At 40.1% G+C, this 20934-nt stretch overlaps 1 non-coding gene across 1 annotated transcript; it reads left to right on the top strand.

Annotated features, from left to right (window-relative positions):
* Positions 1 to 18054: 18054 nt before the first annotated feature.
* Positions 18055 to 18161, top strand: LOC122083012. Its single transcript, XR_006141539.1, has one exon. It is a non-coding gene; the product is annotated as a small nucleolar RNA R71 (small nucleolar RNA).
* The last annotated feature ends 2773 nt before the right edge of the window (positions 18162 to 20934 follow it).

Below are 20934 nucleotides of genomic sequence, written 5' to 3'. Positions count from 1 at the left end.
GGATATAATACCTGTTCTATCCGTACATAGCCTTATGGTAGGTGCACGTACACGGTTTGGGCACTCCCGTCTCTTCTGGCACTGGCTCGGACTTGTCGGGCCAGCCGGTGTTTAAGGTCACCCGTGCCATCATAGCCCATAAGGAACTCGCTCTAACATCCTCTGGCTCGGTTCCTGCATGGTTAAACCGGTTCAACCACGAAATCAGACCGGGTTTAAGAAGCGGGATATTACATTCTCTCTCTTCATTTTGACCTAGGATAGTGGTACAAGAGGTGATCATTGACCCTGGAACCTCTCGGAGATCGAGGAACGATCATTTCACCTCCCCGATGTGATTGTCAAGCTCAAACCAAGTCCAGTGAACTCCGGCAACCCTTGTGACCAAATGACCATCTAGGATTTCAATCATTCGATCGATGTATCTCTCAAATGGACCGATGGAATCAGGATTTCTTTAGCTTGAAATGATGCTAGGAACACCCCTTACAAACCTCATGGAACAAATCCAGACAATCGGACCCGAGAGGAAAGCCCCAAAACCCACGGGCACTTTCTGTGTTTCCACCAAAAATATGCCACAGAAAACACCTGGGACTGAATCTGGTGGGTTGTTTCTAGTGAATAGGATGCTCTTATGAGCTCTCTGTTTGCTCCACTGGATTCACATCTGATGAATCTGGTGGGTTCTAACCCTGTTTCCGGTGACTGAATCCGATGACCCTCTGGACTGTCAATATTTGATAGTACATCTACCCTTGATAACCCCTATGGGCCCCTTTCGATGTTCCCGACACATATTGACGTTTAGTTATCTTTGTGTCTAGGATAGAGATTCGAACATACCTCAAGGCCGGTAGTGACTTGAACAATCAGTCAACACACTTGGAACATAATTTGACAGACACTATTAAGGTGAGGGATGGTTGACTTTTATTTTGGGAATGTTTAATTATTATAGAACTGCTCGCATGTGTAGGATTTTCACAAGATTATTTAAATTGGTTAAATGATGATGAGGTTCTATAATATGTTATATTTTGATGGAAATGATATGGGATGTATGTTGTGAGATGGAATCCGATGTGGTCGAGGTGGTACCAGTACCGTGATTGTAGTATATTTGTTGCATTCATGCATTGATTATGTGCATTAGAATTAATTGTAATCGTGGATTACACTTTGTGGCCGATGTGTTCCCGGTATTGTGTACTCTGGGATTGCATTTGGAAATGGATACGCTTCGTGGCCAATGGAAATCCCGGTGTTGCATAGTCCATACTCAGCTTCTATGCATACTAGATAGGTATATAGTCATGAGTTGCACCTTGTGGCTGATGTGTTCCCAGTATCGTGTACCTCGGGACTATACTTGGAAATGGATCTGCTTCGTGGTCATGGTGATCCTGGTGTTGCATGGTCTATACTAACTATATCGTTATGAAAGGCATGCAGGATATTACGGTTAGGTGACATTCCCCATGCTACTTCCCCTTGCCAACAATGGGTAAGGTGTTGGATGACCCAATGGTAGTATGTTCGATGAACCTTCCCAGAATGCCACACTCGCAGTACGATGTAATTGTTATCGGATGCAGGATCTAGTCCGGCGTGGTCGATGGTGATCCTGGTGCTGTGACTGCCAGGAGGGGGTTATCAAGGGTTTATTGGGTGACTGATGGTTGGATCCTGGGCTCAGTAGGCTTCTAATCACAATTGGGGTCTGTATCGTTGTGTAGTCGATGGCAATTTTGAGACCAGAGATACAGATTAATGTGCTATAGTAGCATTACCAAACTTAGTTGGATTAATAATCAAATGGATTGTATTATTCGCATCATGGATTATGTGTTTAATTCCTATATTCATGTCATCATGGAATATTATATATGTGAATGCTTATATTTGATTGTGCATAAACCCCACCCCTCACTGAGCAAGTTTGAAGCTCACCCCATGTATGTGCCCCCTTTTTGATGATGATGTAGGTATGGTCATGCCTATGGCTCGTGATTCTTTATCCTCTGGACCCAAGTACGGAGTGAGCGACTGGTGGATGCCGAAAGTAGGGAAGCATGACCAGGATTGTGCTTGTAACTTTTGTGCATACGCGGCGCTATGACATGCTTGCCGTATTTTTGTTATTTTGATACAGAATTGTGGATGGTATATTTTTGGACTTATTATTTATAAGTCATGAACGATTGTAATGGAATAACTTGGTTATATATATATATATATGGTATTACTAGATGTTCCTTATTTTAATTATGATTCCGCTATTATACTATGATTTCACTGCTATTGGTTGGTGTGTGCTGTGAGATTGTTAATATTAAGGTACTGTTATCAGAGATCCTGGTAGGTTTGTAAGATGGGTATGCATCTTGCTTACACCACTGGTATTCCTAATGGTAAGTTGGGTCTACTGGAATTGGGGTGTGACAGCTTGATATCAGAGCGTGATGCTCTGCCTTAAGTCACAATCTCAACCAAACCATGACTTGGGGAAATTAGGATTTAAATAAAAATCTTAAAGACAATAAATAATAGAAATTACACAATTAGGAGACAAGAATAGGTGTCAAAGCCATTTCATTATATTCAAGAATTGAGTACATAAGCTTACACCAAATGTTCTAAAAAATAAACGACAGAAAGTTGGAAATCTTAACTAGCCTAAATCTAGGAATTCAAATAACAGAAGCAAATGATTCAACTAACAACTAGAACATGAAATTGCAAAGAAAACATGGAAAAGGAAAATCCTAAGACTATAGTGGCAACCCAAGCCACTACTACTATTGATCGCTCTGCTGGTTCTGCCCACGGCCTTGAGCCCAGTTTTGACCCTGTGCTCCTGGCTGTGGCACTAGAATAGCAAGGTGGAACATGCCTGCATCTATGCCTAAGGGAGGCCACCCAATTGTCTAGTAGGTAGTAACTCCTATCCACACACTCCAGATGAGTGTCCATCCTGCTTAGAACATTGGTGGTGACGTCCAGACATCATTGAGTCCAACGGGCCTTACACCCTTAGCCCCACGAGAAGAGGAAGCCACAAAAGTCCCCATAGCTTGAGGGTTAGGTGGTGGAACCACCCCAGCAGGGGGCACATAAGGAGGGCCCTCATGGCCACCTCCCGATTGGTTCTCTATATCCATTGGCTGATCCTCCTCAGCCTCATCTTCAGTGACCTCCTCCATGTTTAGGGGCATCTTCTTCAAAGAATCTTGGTTGAAATCCAAGACAATAATTCCCAGACTTTCCTCATCCTGCAAGTCCACACCAAAGCTTAGGAAGACCTCGGTCAAGCTCCGTCCGTAACAGAGGTTTTCAGCCCTACGTGCCTCTCCCTCAACCCTTGTAACCATGGTCTGCATCAACAAATAAGGGACGCGGACCTGCAGCCCCATGTAGACACAGTAAGTGACATGGGCCTATAGAATGGATACCTCATTGAAGTGACCGCTGGTAGGGAGCACATTCATCTGAATGGCTCTGCATATGACCTTTGGCATAGCCCGATAATTAGCATTTAAGTGCCACCCAAAAGCCTCCTTTGTGAGCATGTTGTCCATCTCTGCCTAGACATCAAAGTTTTGAAACTCATAAGAAAGAGTCCTAGGCGGGCAGTAGGCTAACTCTTCCTCATTAGAGATCATCAGAATATTGGCCAACTTAGCCATGCTGAAGGAGATATCGACCCCCTCTACCCTCGAGGTGATCCTCATCTTCTTAGTGCCACGATTCTCACATCATAGGTTGCAGTAGAAGAGTCTCACAAGCCTCGGGTAGTACTTCACATTCGGCTTCAGGATATGGTACCACCCTAATGCTTTAAAGCATTGGCAGAGGAGAAATTGATGGAAGCCTGTTGTCCTCACATACTTCCTAGGATTGAAATTCCTATACTCAAACTTCTCCCATCGATCTTGTTCCTCCACAAAGTTGAATAATCGGTGATCATACTATTCTTCCTCTGGAATAACCAGTTGTGTGGCACCACAACAGGGACGAACACGACAACTAGACATGGTTGCAACACAATGCTCCTAAGATTTAAGAAAAACAAAACCTAAGGTAGGGAAAATGCCAAAAATAAAGAGAAAATCCCAAAACCTAGGTTAAAGAAGAAGAAGAACTCACCTTGGATGTGTAATGGAAGGTGGGGAATGGATTGGAAAACCTTCTTTGGCTGTTTCCTCACTTTCTCCAATAGGTAGGGTAGGGTTTTATGAGAGAAACCTCTATCCCAAACCTATATATATCGTGTTTGGGTCCATCGAAAATATGCCACCGAAAACATTGGACCTAAATCTGGTGAGTGTTTTTGGTGAACAAAAAATTCTAGGATTGCTCTTTATTTTGGTCATTGGAAATATGACTGATATTTCTAGTGAATCGACCCATATTTTCAGTGAAAGCTCCCTATTTCCGATGAATATTTTTGGAATGATTTTTTTTTTAATTTAATTTTATATTATTATATTTGCTTTCTTGATTAGGGATTTCCTCCCTAATACACATGCGATCGGATTCCAATACTTGGTGGACCCCACCTGTGCATGCTCTAACCCTAAATTACTTTTACGTATGCATGTGGGACCCACTATGCATGTTAACCTTATCATGATTTCTACTTATGTATGTGTGACTAACTGGGATTCCTCAATAGGAATCATGTCACGTAGAAATATCCAATCCCGGTCTAATGCGTCACCTCCCGTTTCCCCTACATGGAATCGGGGTAGACCTTGCAATGTGCCACCGGCCCACCTGTCCTCATGGCACAGGATGTTGCCAACATAATGGGCAACATGATGCGTGAGGTGGAAGAAAGGAAAAATCAGTTCATGGCCAGGATTGACACCTGGATCCAGGCTATTATTGGAGCTCGGAATGCACCTCCCGTACCCCCTACTCTATAGGAACCAGCCCCCTTCAGACATCCGATGGGATGCAAGGGCAGATACATGGACATGTGCAAGGTCAGGTACAAGGGCAATTTCAAGGACAAGTACCCAAGCAAGTGCAAGGACAGGACCAAGTGCAAGTAGAGGGTTGGACAGACTTAACCAAAATGATGGAGAAATTCCAAAGGCTAAGACCCCATATTTCTCCAATGTAAGCCATGATCAATTGCTTCCCTCAAGATGGATTGGGGGTATGGTGAAGGTCTTTGAGTTAATGGGCTGCAATGATGAGCAAAAGATATTATGTGCCGACTACCAATTACAAAATGAAGCCGATGCTTGGTGGAGGGCTACTGAGCCCATTATGAGAGCAACCAACCCCACCCCCACTTGGGAAGACCTCAAGGAGACCTTCTTTGGGAACTATTTCCCTAAGAGCTTTCGGGATAGGAGAGAGAGTGAGTTCTTCAATCTGGTTCAAGGATCCTGATCAGTGCTAGAGTACCAACAGAGGTACGAGGAACTGTACCACTTTGCTCCGGAGCACATCCAAAATGATAGATCCAAGGCTAGGAAGTTTGAAAAGGGGTTAAGGCCAAGCATTAGTTCTACTATAGTTGGGTTGAAACTACAGACATATACTGAAGTGGTCCAAGTGGTCAAGTCTATTGAGGACTGACATAGGGATGATTTCTCGGCTCAACAAGGAATGGGAAAGAGGCCCATGGTGTCCTCTAATTCCAAGGGAGCCAGCAAGCACTCAAGAGGCTCTTATATCAATCCAATTCCAGTCTAGTCAAGAAGGCCAGAAGCAGGTCAGCTTCTCAATCCTCCTGCTCCAGTGGTATATCTCAATCTGTGGGATCAAACCTTAGGTGCTTCCATTGTGACCAGCCAGGTCACCTAGCCTGGACATGCCCCCATCGGAGACTAGGTGACGCACCTTATGCCTTACCACCTAGGTCTCAGCAAGCTTATGCAGCCAACTGGCCAACCCAATCGTCATAGGGCCAGAGATCACAAGGAAGGATATTTACTATGACCATAAAGGATGCAGAGGCTACACTAAGAGTGGATACAGGTACATTATTGATATCATTTTTACCTGCACATGTGTTATTTGACTCAGAAACATCCCATTCATTTGTGTCATCGACATTTACGAAGAAGATGGGAATTCCACCAAAGAGCTTGACCCAGTGTTTGGCAGTGAGTACACACACAGGGAGTGTGGTGGGTTTGAATTATGTCTACAAACCATATCCGGTGACCATAAATGGACATGACTTGAATGCACATTTGATCGAGTTGGATATGACCGACTTTGATGTAATTCTAGGGATGGACTGGTTGTCCGCTTATAGAGCTAGTTGCTATGTGCAAAAAAGGTAATAATTTTCAGACCTCGTGATGAAGGAGAGTTTACTTTTGTCGGGGCGACACAAAAAGATCATTTTATCAGCACTTCAGATGAAGAAGTTACTGGATTAAGGGTGTCAAGGCCACTTGGCATCTGTGACAGATACTGAGATAGAGGTCAGACCATTGACCGAATTAGATGTGGAAAGGGAATTTTCTGACCTATTTTTAGATGATGATTTGATAGGATTACCCTTGGATTGAGAGACAGAGTTTGTTATATACCTACTCCCTGGTTCGGCACCAATGTCAAAAGCTCCTTACCATATGGCCCCCACAGAACTAAAGAAATTAAAAGTGCAACTTCAGGACCTTCTAAAGAACGGATTCATTAGACCTAGTGTGTCTCCTTGGGGAGCATTGGCACTGTTAGTCAAGAAGAAGGATGGAAGTATGAGGTTATGTATTGGTTATCGGGAGCTTAACAAGCTAACCATCAAGAACCAGTACCCTTTGCTAAGGATTGATGATTTGTTCGATCAACTACAAGGTGCTAAGCTATTCTCCAAGATTGACCTTAGATTGGGGTACTACCAGCTCAGAATAAATGATAGTAATGTCAGTAAAATAGCTTTTAGATCTCGGTATGGACATTACGAGTTCTTGGTGATGTCTTTTGGACTAACCAATGCATTGGCTACATTCATAGACTTGATGAACCGGGTATTTCAGGATGTCTTCGACAAGTTTGTGATTGTATTCATTGATGACATCTTGGTATATTCCAAGAGTGCAAAGGAACAAGCTGTTCACCTGAGGCTAGTACTACAATGTTTGAGAGAAAAGCAGCTCTATGCCAAATTCAGCAAGTATGAGTTCTGGCTTTCACAAGTGGCATTCCTAGGTCACATTGTCTCAGATAAGGGTATAATGGTTGACCCAGGGAAGGTGAAGGCAGTTCTAGAGTGGGACACTCCTAAGAATGTGGTAGACATTCTTAATTTTTTGGGATTGGCGGGATACTATAAGAGGTTTATTGAGAACTTCTCCAGTATTTCTGCACCAATAACCTGACTCACACATAAGGGTGTAAAATTTGAGTGGACCGATGCTTATGAGAAGTGCTTCAAGGAGCTAAGGTAAAGGTTGGTATCAGCTCTAGTTTTAACTATTCCGACAGGTACCAGTGGTATGGTTGTGTATAGTGATGCCTCCAAGCTAGGATTGGGCTGTGCGTTAATGCAGCATGGAAAGGTCATTGCCTATGCATCTTGTCATTTGAAGGATTATGAGAAAAACTACACCACCATGACTTGGAATTGGCAGCTATAAGTTTTGGCTTGAAAATCTAGAGGCATTATTTGTATGGTGAGAAGAGTGAGATATACAGTGATCTTAAGAGCCTAAAGTATTTCTTCACCCAAAAGGAGCTCAATATAAGACAGAGGCGTTGGTTGGAGTTGATGAAGGATTATAACTGTACTATCCACTATCACCCAGGGAAGGCTAATATGGTAGCCGATGCACTTAATCAGAAATCTCAGTCACTGATTCTTGCATCCTTGACTACCAATGAGCATCTCCTAGAAGAGGCTAGGAAACTAGATTTGGAACTATTGGTGAAAGGTGTTACCTTGTCACTATCGGCATTAGTGGTATAGCCTAGTCTAGTGGATAGAATCACTGCAGCTCAGGGTACTGATGTAGAGTTGCAGAAATTGATAGCTGACTGCAAGGTGGGAAATCAAAAGGACCCGGATTTCTCCCTAACTGAAGGGGGGATTCTTAAGTTTAAAGGGAGATTATGTTACACCCCACTCCCGGCAGACCCAACTTACCATTAGGAATATCGACGGTGTGAGTAAGACACGTACTTGTCTTACAATCTACCAGGATCTCTGATAGCAGTACCTTAACATTTTCACAATCTCACATCACAGACCAGTATAAGCAGCGGAATCAGAGTATAGTAGTGGAATTATAAGTAAAATTGGAAAACATCTAATGGTAATATAATAGCAATAACCAAGTTATTCTGTTACATCCATCCATGACATATACTTATAACCTCAAGAATATATACAATCCACAGCTATATCCAAAAATATCAAAATATGATATACAATCTCATGGTGTGTTGTAAGCTTAGTGGTTGCAAGCACAGTCTTGGTCGTACTCCTCTGCTTTTGGCATCCACCAGTCACTCACATCATACTCTGACTCAGAAGATACTGGATCAATTGCCATAGGCACCACGGTACCTACATCATCATCTAAAAAGGGGTGTATACGTGGGGTGAGCTTTCCAACTCGCTCAGTGAGGGGTGGGGCAAGTACATCCAAAAAAGATAATAGCAGTAATAATTTATGATGCATGATTACGAAAATTAAACACATAGTCCATGATGCTCGTAATGCAGTTCATTTATTTATCATCCACCTAACAATACAAACTAAGTCTGGTAAATACTACTACGGTGCATTAGGCTGTTTCCCTCGTCTCGGAAACGACATCAACTACACAGCGATACAAACCCTAGCTATGATTAGAAGTCTGTCAATCCCCGTATGCATCCATGGGTCACCCTGTCACATCCCGCCTTCACTCACCTGAAGGCTGGTGACATGGACATGCACACGTGTCCACAATCCATCCAGGATCTACGATGCAATACTTTAAGTTCATAAGATTATGAAATGAATTCAAAATTTACATACTTATAATATAAATAAAATATATCAAATGGTGATTTCTATTGATATTTACCATATTTACACAAAAATAATGTTTTCACATCTTGATCATAATTATAGTTATGCCCCCATAGGGCTACATCTGTTAAGTACAAAAAGAATCAAAAATAGAAGATGATACTCCCATCCTTAGCATGCTCCAAATGCACAATCATCGCACACGCATCCATCCTCATGCGCAACCAGCTCCTCATCCTAGAGGTCACCTCCGTAGAGAGCCGGGACCTCGATCACAGTTTCCAAAGGATTTCCTGAATCAACATCTAAAAAGGGACAACAATGGGGGGTGAGCTTCTATGAAGCCCAGCGAGGGGTAACACACACAAGCAATCATGACAATCCAAGAAAATGTAATAGTATAAATATTCATGTCCAACCACATCAATATGAATGTAATGACATGATCCATTTATTATCAAGTAATTCTAAGCAACAATTTCTAAGTTCTTAAGGGGTATAAGTGCTACTACAACGTAGGTGTTATCCCCAGTCATGAATGTATGTTATTAGTCCCCAGGGATACTAGCTAGTTGCGAGTCAAGAGCATACCGGTTCCAGAACCACATCATTACCCGACAAACCCCTTTTAATAACCCTCCCATAATACCACTACATCGAATCCAACATCGCATGTAGGGTATATCCGTTATCGAATCAAACATCGCGTGAGGGTTTGTCACGACGCTGGCATCTTTGTACCTCAGTCACCGAAAATCGTCCCCAACCACGGACCGTCGGACGAGAGGATTAACCAATATGTAAACCCCTATTGGCAAGGGTTGTAGCACCAGGGTGGTTATCCTAGCCCAATGCATTCTAATATGCCACAACACAATTCAATCACATTCACACACTCACACACACCCTAAGCATGTAGTGCTGCTGGCACCAACCATTGGCCACCCTGCACCCCAGTCACACACACATACACTCACCCTGAGCATGCAGTGCTGTTTGAGATTTAAAATTTAACCGCAAGTGTACGGATCAGTGTAGCTACGGGTCGAACACAGGGAGAGCAGCTACTTTATTTTTTTATTTCTTTTAATAATACGAAAGTGAACCAATTAATGATTGTGATCTAATTTTAATTACCATCCTAAACATATGTATCTAAAATAACGTCCTAACCATTCGTCATCTAAGAATTTAAAGATGCAAGCCATGCAATTAAAATTAAATAAATAAATAACTGAAAATAAAAAACCCACACAATTAAAAAAAATAATAATAAATAAAGGAAAAAAATATTGAAATAAAAATAAAGTAAAAGAAAGGGGATAAAGCTAGAGAGAGACTCACAAGTAGGTTTCTCTACTTAGCCCGAGGGATGCATCATAATATGAGCTTCCCTACTTGACCAGAGAGTCACTCTTACAAGGGTTACTCTACTTGGCTTTAGGGAAAGGGAGACAATTAAAATAAAAACAATAAATTGATGGTTCTATGGCTAGGAGGGGCAAAGCCAACACATACACTAGCCATGAACCTTGGGGGAAAGGGATAGCAATAATGTAACGACTGAAAATAAAAATCCTAAATTAAGAAAGAAAGGGTAGTCAGAAGAGGGAATGAGAGGGGGGAGAGAAGACTACTGAAGGAGCCTACTTACTTGAATCAATGCTTGAACTTGAAAAAAAATTGCTCCACGGCTCGTGATCTTGTCACCTAGATCTAAGCCTAGAACTATAACTTAAAAAATTACAACTCAATTGCATAAATCATAAACAAAAAAGGCTGAATAAAAATAAAAGAGTGCTTGCATTAATTGAAATAAAAAAAAAACTATTACAAAAGTGATTAAAGAAAAGATAAAGAAGAACTAAAACTAAAGGGAGAGCAAGAGAAAGAGGGAGCAACTAAAAAAAAACTAAAAGAATAATGAATTGTCTCCCCTCCTCTTACATGAGTTGTATTTATAGGGAATGGGGAGGTAGGGTAACAATTTTCTCTTTCCTAAAAGAGAGAAACCCACAATTGATTGTGAGATCTTTTGAGACCAAAAGTGCTAAGGTGGCGGAGAGAGAAGGGAGAAATAAACTTTGAGAAAATTTCCATAATTTGTTTGCTTATTTTCTTTCTTTTTTTTTTTCTAATTTATTTTTCTTCTTTTTCTCCCTCCAAGGGACAATTTTTTCTTGCTTTATGTGATTTGGACAATCTTTTTGTAGGGATGATGTGGAGGAGAGAGAAGATTTGGACAATCTTTTATTTTCCTCTTTTTTTTTTTTCTTTCCTTTTTTTTTCTTCTCTCTTGCTTCCACGATTTCCTTTCCTTTTTTTTTTTTTCTCTTCTTGCGCAGGAAACCCCTGCCCACGATTTTCCTTGCTACTAATTTGATGTGGAAATCCCCTCCATGCCCTTAGTGCTTTAAGTGAGTGAAAAGTAGGAAATCTTCAACAAAATTCTCTAAAAAAAAACAACCATGAGATTCGAACTTGAGACCTCTTGGTGAGCAAGGGAATTTTACATACCATAGCTCACCAACTACACTAGATAGTTGTTGTTACCAAAAACAAATCTTTAATCACTTAAGGATGTGGTCCATCAATCCTTGTTGGCATTTAAAATATTCCTTGTACCTCTGGGACAACTGCAAATGGGCTGGTTCTGCATCTCAGTTCAGTTCTAATCCATTATTCTTTTTCTGACCCGAAAAGAATAATCATTTGTACGGGTAACCAAACGAATGTGTAATTTTAATTGAACACATCCATCTTGCTCAAAATTTCGTCCTCTTCGTAACCATGAAAAGAAATAGGACCTCTTTACGTGTAAAATTGAAGATATAGCATCCGATAGTCCTTAAGGCCTTGAAAATATAAAACTTGCAAAAAGAGAGTAAAACCCAAGGTAGCTCCATTCTAAATATGTAAAATACATGTTTTACTACCCTAGATTTCATACATAAATGTTCTCATCAGAATTCCCCCACACTTAGACTTTGCTAGTCCTCGAGCAAAATAAAAAGAAAAGAATAAAAACAAAAAAAACCTAACTCACCTTCATAGGAATCACGGTTGCACTTAGCATGTGCAACAAGCCTTTAAACCCCTAGGTCACCCCTAGTGGACGAGTTGTGTTCCTTGGGTGTTTGCAGTGAATATACACCCAAAATTCAGAATAAACAAATCCCAACTTTGGCTAAAGTAAGGCTCATACCGATCCGGAGCAAAGATAATTTCTTTACAAGGGACCCCCACACTTGAACTTTTATTACCCTTTATCAATTCCAGGCACTAGCATATTTCTTAATTTGGAACTCACCTCGTCTCTTCCAAAACATCCTTATCTTAGGGCAAAACCACTTGTGAAGAAATAGGGAACCAATGACTAAGGCGTTGGAGTATTTTTGACCAAACATGTTACCAAGCATTAATGACATTTGCACATTTTTTTTCCTTTTTTTTTTTCACTAATAAACTCTATTCTACTCCACTACTTTTGCCTTGAATGACATGGTGGAGCAAACATCAGACACCCAAGTTACTATGTAGCTTCGCTTTTTGCATATGCCCATAAAGACAGTGATGCTAGAGTTACTTCAGAGGTTTCCTCCCAAGGAATTTCGATCAAGACACCATGCTTCCTGAGGCGCGATGCCCTGTCTAGTTCGAAAAGAATAAACTCTTATTCTTCTTTATATCACATTTCTCATTTCATTTAAAATTGTGCATTTATCAACCCATACCAAATTAAAAAGAAGGTCTCAACTCCAAATCAAAAGTACAAGGAACCCACAGACTTACATATGGTGCATCACCATAAAATAAGGGTCTCTTATTTTTCAAAAGAAAGTCCCATCTCAAGACACATGCTTGTTTCTTTCTTCTCAACAGGGTTTTTTATACGTTCAAAATGGGTACCTTAATCAAAACTTTTATTTTTATACATCAAGCAACCGAATGGTATGATCATTATCCAAAAGCCAAAGTAGGACTTCATCCTTAGCAAGCTCAAAAATAAAAAGAAAAACAAACAAAACAAAGTGAGAAAAAAAAAAGAAGCAAAAACTGGTTTCCCTCCCCCACACTTAAGTCATGCAATGTCCTCAATGCATGGAAAGAATTAAAAGCAAAGATAATGCAAGGGGGGTCATACCTGATTAAAAGTTAGTCATCAGTGTATAAAGGTTCATGGAGATCCATGACCTCTTCACTACTAGTAGTAGGAAACTCAAGGAACGGTTTCAAACGCTGACCATTAACCTTCGAAATTACCCCTGTTCCTGGATTCAAAATCTCCACAACCCCATGGGGATATACATTATGGACAATAAACGGGCCATCCCATTAGGATCTAAGTTTACCAGGAAAAAGATGCAATCGAGAGTTGTACAATAAGACCTCATCACCAATTGTAAAAGATTTACGCAGAATGTGCTTATCATGGAAAGCTTTGGTCTTTTCCTTGTAAATCCTAGAACTTTCATAGGCATCATTCCTAAGTTCCTCCAACTCAGATAGTTGGAGCCTACGGTGAATTCCCGTATCAGACAAATCAAAGTTGAGCTTCTTGATGGCCCAAAAGGCCTTATGCTCTAACTCAACTGGTAAGTGACAAGCTTTCCTATACACCAAACGGTAGGGGGACTGGCCAAGGTCAGTCTTGAATGCAGTCCGATGGGCCCACAAGGCATCAATGAGCCTAAGGGACCAATCCTTACGGTTGGGATTAACAGTTTTTTCTAAGATTTGTTTGATCTGCCTATTAGACACCTCCACTTGGCCACTAGTTTGGGGGTGATGAGGGGTAGATAACTTATGGGTGATCCCATACTTTTTCATTAAGGCCTCAAAAGGCCAATTACAAAAATGAGTACCCCTATCACTAATTATTGCACGTGGTGCACCAAAGCGGGAAAAAAGGTTCTCTTTGAGAAACTGGACCACCACTTTGTGGTCATTAGATTTACAAGGTATGGCCTCTATCCATTTAGAAACATAATCAACGGCCAAAAGTATGTACAAATTCCCAAAGGAATTAGGGAATGGTCCCATAAAATCGATGCCCCATACATCAAAGATCTCAACTACCAAAATAGAATTGAGGGACATCATGTTCCTTTTATTGATATGGCCAAAAGACTGGCAAACGGGGCAAGCCTTGTAAAAATCAAAAGCATCTCTAAAAAGAGTGGGCTAATGAAATCTGCATTGGAGAACCTTTGCGGCAGTCTTCTTAGGTCCAAAGTGTCCACCACATGCATGATCATGACAAAAAGAGAGAATAGAATGTTGCTCATGATCAAGAACACATCGTCGGATAATCTGATTCGGACATATCTTAAATAAATAAGGATCATCCCAAAAAAAGTGCTTAACTTGAGAATGGAACCTATACTTATCTTGGGTGGACCAGTGATCCGGAGTCACACTTGAAACTAAGAAGTTGATAATGTCAGCAAACCATGGTTCACTGGACATTGCAAATAATTGTTCATCTGGAAAGTTCTCGTTGACTGGAGAATCAACAGTCAAGGAATTGGGAAGCCGGGATAAATGGTCTACAACTAGGTTTTCAACTCCTTTCTTATCTCTAATTTCTAAATCAAACTCTTGCAAAAGTAAAACCCACCTAATGAGACGGGCTTTGGCATCCTTCTTCTGAACTAGGTATCTGAGGGCAGAATGATCAGTATACACCACAACATGTGAACCAACTAAGTAAGACTGAAACTTTTCTAATGCAAACACAACCGCTAAAAATTCTTTTTCAGTGGTTGTATAATTGAGTTGTGCATCATTTAAGGTCCTACTAGCATAGTAAATGACAGTGGGCAACTTATTAATCCTTTGACCCAAAACTGCTCCTATGGCAAAATCCGAAGCATCACACATCAGTTCAAAAGGTTCAGTCCAAACAGGTGGTTGAACAATGGGTGCATTGGTCAACTCCTTCTTAAGTTGCTTGAAGGATTCTAGGCACTCTTTGGAAAACTCAAAAGTCTGATATTTGACAAGTACTAAAGTGAGAGGTCGGGCTAACTGACTAAAGTTCTTAATAAACCTTCTATAGAAGCCTGCATGCCCTAGAAAAGACCGAACATCCTTAACAGATTGAGGAGGTGGTAAATTATCAATTAAATCCACTTTAGATCTATCTACCTTAATTCCCTCCTTGGATATTACATGGCCTAAGACAATACCAGATTTAACCATAAAATGGCATTTCTCCCAATTCAAAACCAAATTCTTAGATATGTACCTTTTCAAAACTAGGGAAAGATGATGAAGGCATTCAAAATAGGAATTCCCATGAATTGAAAAGTCATCTATAAATACTTTTAAGAATTTTTCGACCATGTAAGAAAAAATGCTCATCATGCATCTTTGGAACGTAGCAGGGGCATTGCAAAGCCCAAAGGACATACGCCTGTAAGCAAATGTTCCATATGGGCATGTAAAAGTAGTCTTATGCTGGTCCTCTAAAGCAATTGGGATTTAGTTATAGCCAGAATATCTATCAAGAAAACAATAGTATTCATGTCCAGCTAACCTCTCTAACATCTGATCAATGAATGACAATGGGAAGTGGTCCTTCCAGGTTGTCGCATTTAACTTCCTGTAGTCTATGCACAGTTGCCATCCTGTTTGGACATGGGTAGGGATCAACTCATTATTGGCATTAGAAACTACAGTCACACCAGACTTCTTAGGCACTACGTGAACTGGGCTTACCTATTGGCTGTCAGAAATAGGATAAATTATTCTATGATCCAAGCACTTTAGGATCTCTTTCTTAATGGCTTCCATCATCACTGGGTTAGCTCTTCTTTGGGGTTCCGTGGATGGTTTGGAATCCTCCATAAGATGTATATGATGTTGCACAATAGAAGGGCTTATACCCTTGATATCAACCATGGTCCAACCTAGGGCTTCCTTATTATCTTTTAACACTTTAAGTAACTCCTCTTCCTGGTTAGAAGTCAAATTTGAAGAAATTATTACAGGAAGAGTCTGGTCAGGCCCTAGGAAGGCATATCTCAAATTAGATGGCAACTCCTTAAGATCTAGCGTTGGGGGCTCAACTATGGAATGTTTGGGAATGGAATTGGAAAGGGGTCCTAAGGGCTCCACAAGTGTGTGAAGACTCAAGACTTCAGAAAAGAAATTTTCACTATCATCATCCAACTCATCCATATACTGTTGGAATTCTGAATCAAAATCAATATCAAAGTTGGTAACTAAATCATAGGAAAAATCCAGAAAATCCTCAAGCATATTGATCTCTTCTTCTATATGTGGTTGCTTGCCAATCCTAAACATGTTAAACTCAACAGTTTGGTTACCAAAAGATAATCTTAAGAAACCATTCCGGCAATTGATTAATGCATTACTGGTAGCCAAGAATGGTCTTCCTAGAATTATTGGGATCTCATCCTTGGTTGAGAATGGCTTAGTATCTAACACAATGAAATCAACAGGGAAAATAAATTCCCCCACCTTTAGTAAGACATCCTCAACCATCCCTTTAGGAATCTTAACAGATCTATCTGCCAACTGAAGAGTAGTTCCAGTGGCTTTTAATTCTCCCAATCCTAGTTGCTTGTACACATGGTAAGGTAAAAGATTCACACTTGCGCCAAGGTCAAGTAAGGCATGCTCAATATAGGTGTTGCCTATGACACAAGATATGGTAGGGCTCCCTGGATCCTTATACTTGACTGCTATGGGCTGAGTAATTATGGAACTAATGTTACCTGCCAAGAACGCCTTTTTGGGCACACTAGTGATACGTTTGTGAGTACACAAATCTTTTAGTACCTTTGCATAGGTGGGGATCTGAGATATGGCATCTAAAAGAGGGATGTTCACTTCTACCTTTTTGAAGACTTTTAAAATTTTATCCATGGAAGCAGTCTTCTTTTTGTTTACCAAGCGATTAGAAAATGGGACAGGATGAACATAAGGACTGTTAGGGATTTGTCCCTGTTCAGAAGAATCATTTTTGGTTTCCTCAACCAAATCATCTTTAGTTTCAGAAAAATCTTTAGGTTCATCAGACGAACCTGGAACAAGAGGCACATTTGTGTCCTCAACTGAAGAAGAGTTAACAGAAGTAATAGATGGGGAAGATTTAGGAACGCTCTGTAGGTACTCTCTACCACTCCTAAGGGCATAAACAACATTACATTGGTTAGAGGGCCCTTGTTGAGTCTGACCTTGTACTATATTCAGTGGTGCATTAGTTGGTCCTTGTGAACTAACAAGTTGATGATGCCTAGGGTTAGGCTCTGGTTGACTGGGTAAAGTTCCCTTCTCCCTCTCACGCATAATTGAGATAACTTGGGTAAGTTCTCTCGTAAGATTTTGATGGCTTGTCATGAGGAGGGCCATATTTTTTTCCAAGTCACTTATTCTACTTGCCTCTCCAGTGTTGGTAAACCCAGGGGGTTGCTGATAAGATGATAGAAGAGGGGCCCTAGGAAAACTCGCTTGAGGTCCTACATTTGACCTAGGAAAAGTATTTTGAGAAAAAGATTGTTGTGCAAAGGGAGGCCTTTGGGGTCCAGGTTGACCTTGATTATAGAAATTGGAAGGTCCTGCTTGGTTGCCCTGATTCCAAGAGAAATTTGGGTGATTTCTCCATCCTGGATTGTATGTGTTACTATATGGATTATTCTGGTATAAGGCATTAACACTATCATTAGAAGTGCCCCCAGAGGTGTTGGGGCATTCTTCTATGACATGTCCAGGGGACTGGCACCAAGAACAAATCTTAACCAAATTGACTGATGATGGCTCTCTAGGAACAATAACCTCAATCCTCTTGATTAGGCTATCCAAATGGGCTTCCTTGGCTACTATCCCATCCACAAAATATCCTTTTCCTCCTATGGTTCTTTCACTCTCTTGGGTTGATTCCCACTCACGGGTTTTGTCAGCTAAGTCAAGTAAGAATTCCCATACCTTTCCTTCATCTGTAAAGGATGTGAATCCTTCAGGGCACATAGACTCTATCATTTGTCTAGTTGGGTAATCAATACCCTCATAAATTATTTGATATAAATGCCATAGGTCTAGGCCATGGTGAGGGCATTCTTGGAGTAGATCCTTGAATCTCTCCATAAGTTTGGAAAATGACTCACTAGGCTTTTGCCTAAACTGAAGGATATCACTTCTAAGCTTATTGGTCTTGTGAGTTGGGAAAAACTTCTTAAGGAAGACAACTGTGAACTGTTCCCATGAGGTTATGGAATTTGTGGGTAATCCATACAACCACTTCTTAGCTTGGTCTTTCAATGCAAAAGTGATAAACCTAAGCTTAACAGCATCATCAGAAAGCTGTTGGATCTTAATTAGAACACATACCTCTTCAAATTCCCTTAGAAATAGGTATGCATCCTCAGAGGTCAACCCATGGAAGTGGGGCAACATAGTGATGTATTGAGATTTGAGTTCAAAATTATTGCCCTGGGCTTGTGGTAGAACTATACAGGAAAGTTGGGCTGTTCTAGCAGGGTAGAACCTATCTTTCAGAGATTTAGGTGAAGGGTTTTGCTGTTGGTCTCCCATATTGAAGGGTTTAAAGAGAGCAAACGTATAAGGTCACTACTTGTTGGATCTCTTCTTTCTAACCGATTCTTAGTATTACGTACCCACTTAACACTCATGCAATAGAAAAACTATCAACAACTAAAGTAAGACAAGCACAAAAGAATGGATAGCAAAACTTTTTTTTTGGATGATTTTTTTGATTTTTTTTTAATTATTTTTTTTTTGCTTTTTGGGAGCTTACCGGCAGGGATCCGGGGTTACTCAGGTCAATTCTTGAGGTATTGCTACAGGGCGAAACCTGTCTTTATCATACTGTGAGGCATGGCGACCTCCACTGATACAACTATTATTGCAAGTTGTTCTTCTCAGGAATTCAATAAAAGAAAAGAAAAAAAAAATATAAAACAAAGCAAACAAAGCACTCCGATTTACTAAAAGAAAGTGAAAAATAACATGGAACTGTCTCCCCGGCAACGGCGCCAAAAACTTGTTTGAGATTTAAAATGTAACCGCAAGCGTACGGATCAGTGTAGCTACGGGTCGAACACAGGGAGAGCAGCCACTTTATTTTTTATTTCTTTTAATAATGCGAAAGTGAACCGATTAATGGTTGTGATCTAATTCTAATTACCGTCCTAAAAATAACGTCCTAACCATTCGTCATCTAAGAATTTAAAGACGCAAGCCACGCAATTAAAATTAGATAAATAAATAACTGAAAATAAACAACCCACGCAATTAAAAAAAAATAAAGGAAAAAAAATGTTGAAATAAAAATAAAGTAAAAGAAATGGGATAAAGCTAGAGAGAGACTCACAAGTAGGTTTCTCTACTTAGCCCGAGGGATGCATCATAATATGAGCTTCCCTACTTGACCAGAGAGTCACTCTTACAAGGGTTACTCTACTTGACTTTAGGGAAAGGGAGACAATTAAAATAAAAGCAATAAATTAATGGTTCTATGGCTAGGAGGGGCAAAGCCAACACATACACTAGCCATGAACCTTGGGGGAAAGGAATAGCAATAATGTAACGACTGAAAATAAAAATCCTAAATTAAGAAAGAAAGGGTAGTCAAAATAGGGAATGAGAGGGGGGAGAGAAGACTACTGAAGGAGCCTACTTACTTGAATCAATGCTTGAACTTGAAAAAAAATTGCTCCACGGCTCGTGATCTTGTCACCTAGATCTAAGCCTAGAACTATAACTTAAAAAATTACAACTCAATTGCATAAATCATAAACATAAAAAGAACTGAATAAAAATAAAAGAGTACTTGCATTAATTGACATAAAAAAAACTATTACAAAAGTGATTAAAGCAAAAATAGAGAAGAACTAAAACTAAAGAGAGAGCAAGAGAAAGAGAGAGCAACTAAAAAAAAACTAGAAGAAGAATGAATTGTGTCTCCTCCTCTTACATGAGTTGTATTTATAGGGAATGGAGAGGTAGGGTAACAATTTTCTCTTTCCTAAAAGAGAGAAACCCACAATTGATTGTGAGATCTTTTGAGTCCAAAAGTGCTAAGATGGAGGAGAGAGAGGAGAGAAATAAATTTTGAGAAATTTCCTAAAATTTTTTGCTTTTCTTTCCTTTTTCTTTCTAATTTATTTTTCTTCTTTTTTTCTCTCTCCTAGGGACGATTTTTTTTTCTTCCTTTGTGTGATTTGGACAATCTTTGGTGATGATGTGGAGGAGAGAGAAGATTTGGACAATCTTTATTTCTCCCTTTTTTTTTCTTCTCTTCTTGCTTCCACGATTTTCCTTTCCTTTTTTTTTTTCTTCTCTTGTGCAAGAAGCCTTCCACGATTTTGCTTGCTTCTAATTTGATGTGGAAATCCCCTCCATGCCCTTAGTGCTTTAAGTGAGTGAAAAGCAGGAAATCTTCAACAAAATTCTCTAAAAAAAACAACCATGAGATTCGAACTTGAGACCTCTTGGTGAGCAAGGGAATTTTGTACACCATAGCTCACCAACTAAGCTAGGTAGTTGTTGTTACCAAAAACAAATCTTTAATCACTTAAGGATGTGGTCCATCGATCCTTGTTGGCATTTGGAGTATTCCTTGTACCTCTGGGACAATTGTAAATGGGCTGGTTCTGCATCTCGGTTCAGTTCTGATCCATTATTCTTTTTCTGACCCGAAAAAGAATAATCATTTGTACGGGTGACCAAACGAATGTGTATTTTTAATTGAACACGTCTATCTTGCTCAAAATTTCGTCCTCTTCGCAACCATGGAAAGAAATAGGACCTCTTTACGTGTAAAATTGAAGATATAGCACCCGATAGTCCTTAAGGCCTTGAAAATATAAAACCTGCAAAAAGATAGTAAAACCCAAGGTAGCTCCATTCTAAATATGTAAAATGCATGTTTTACTACCCTAGATTTCACACATAAATG

The sequence above is a fragment of the Macadamia integrifolia genome, chromosome 6 (assembly GCF_013358625.1).
Source record: "Macadamia integrifolia cultivar HAES 741 chromosome 6, SCU_Mint_v3, whole genome shotgun sequence".
Classification (NCBI taxonomy): Eukaryota; Viridiplantae; Streptophyta; class Magnoliopsida; order Proteales; family Proteaceae; genus Macadamia; species Macadamia integrifolia.
Note: the sequence above shows the minus strand (reverse complement) of the source record. Positions and strands in the feature narration are given on the sequence as shown.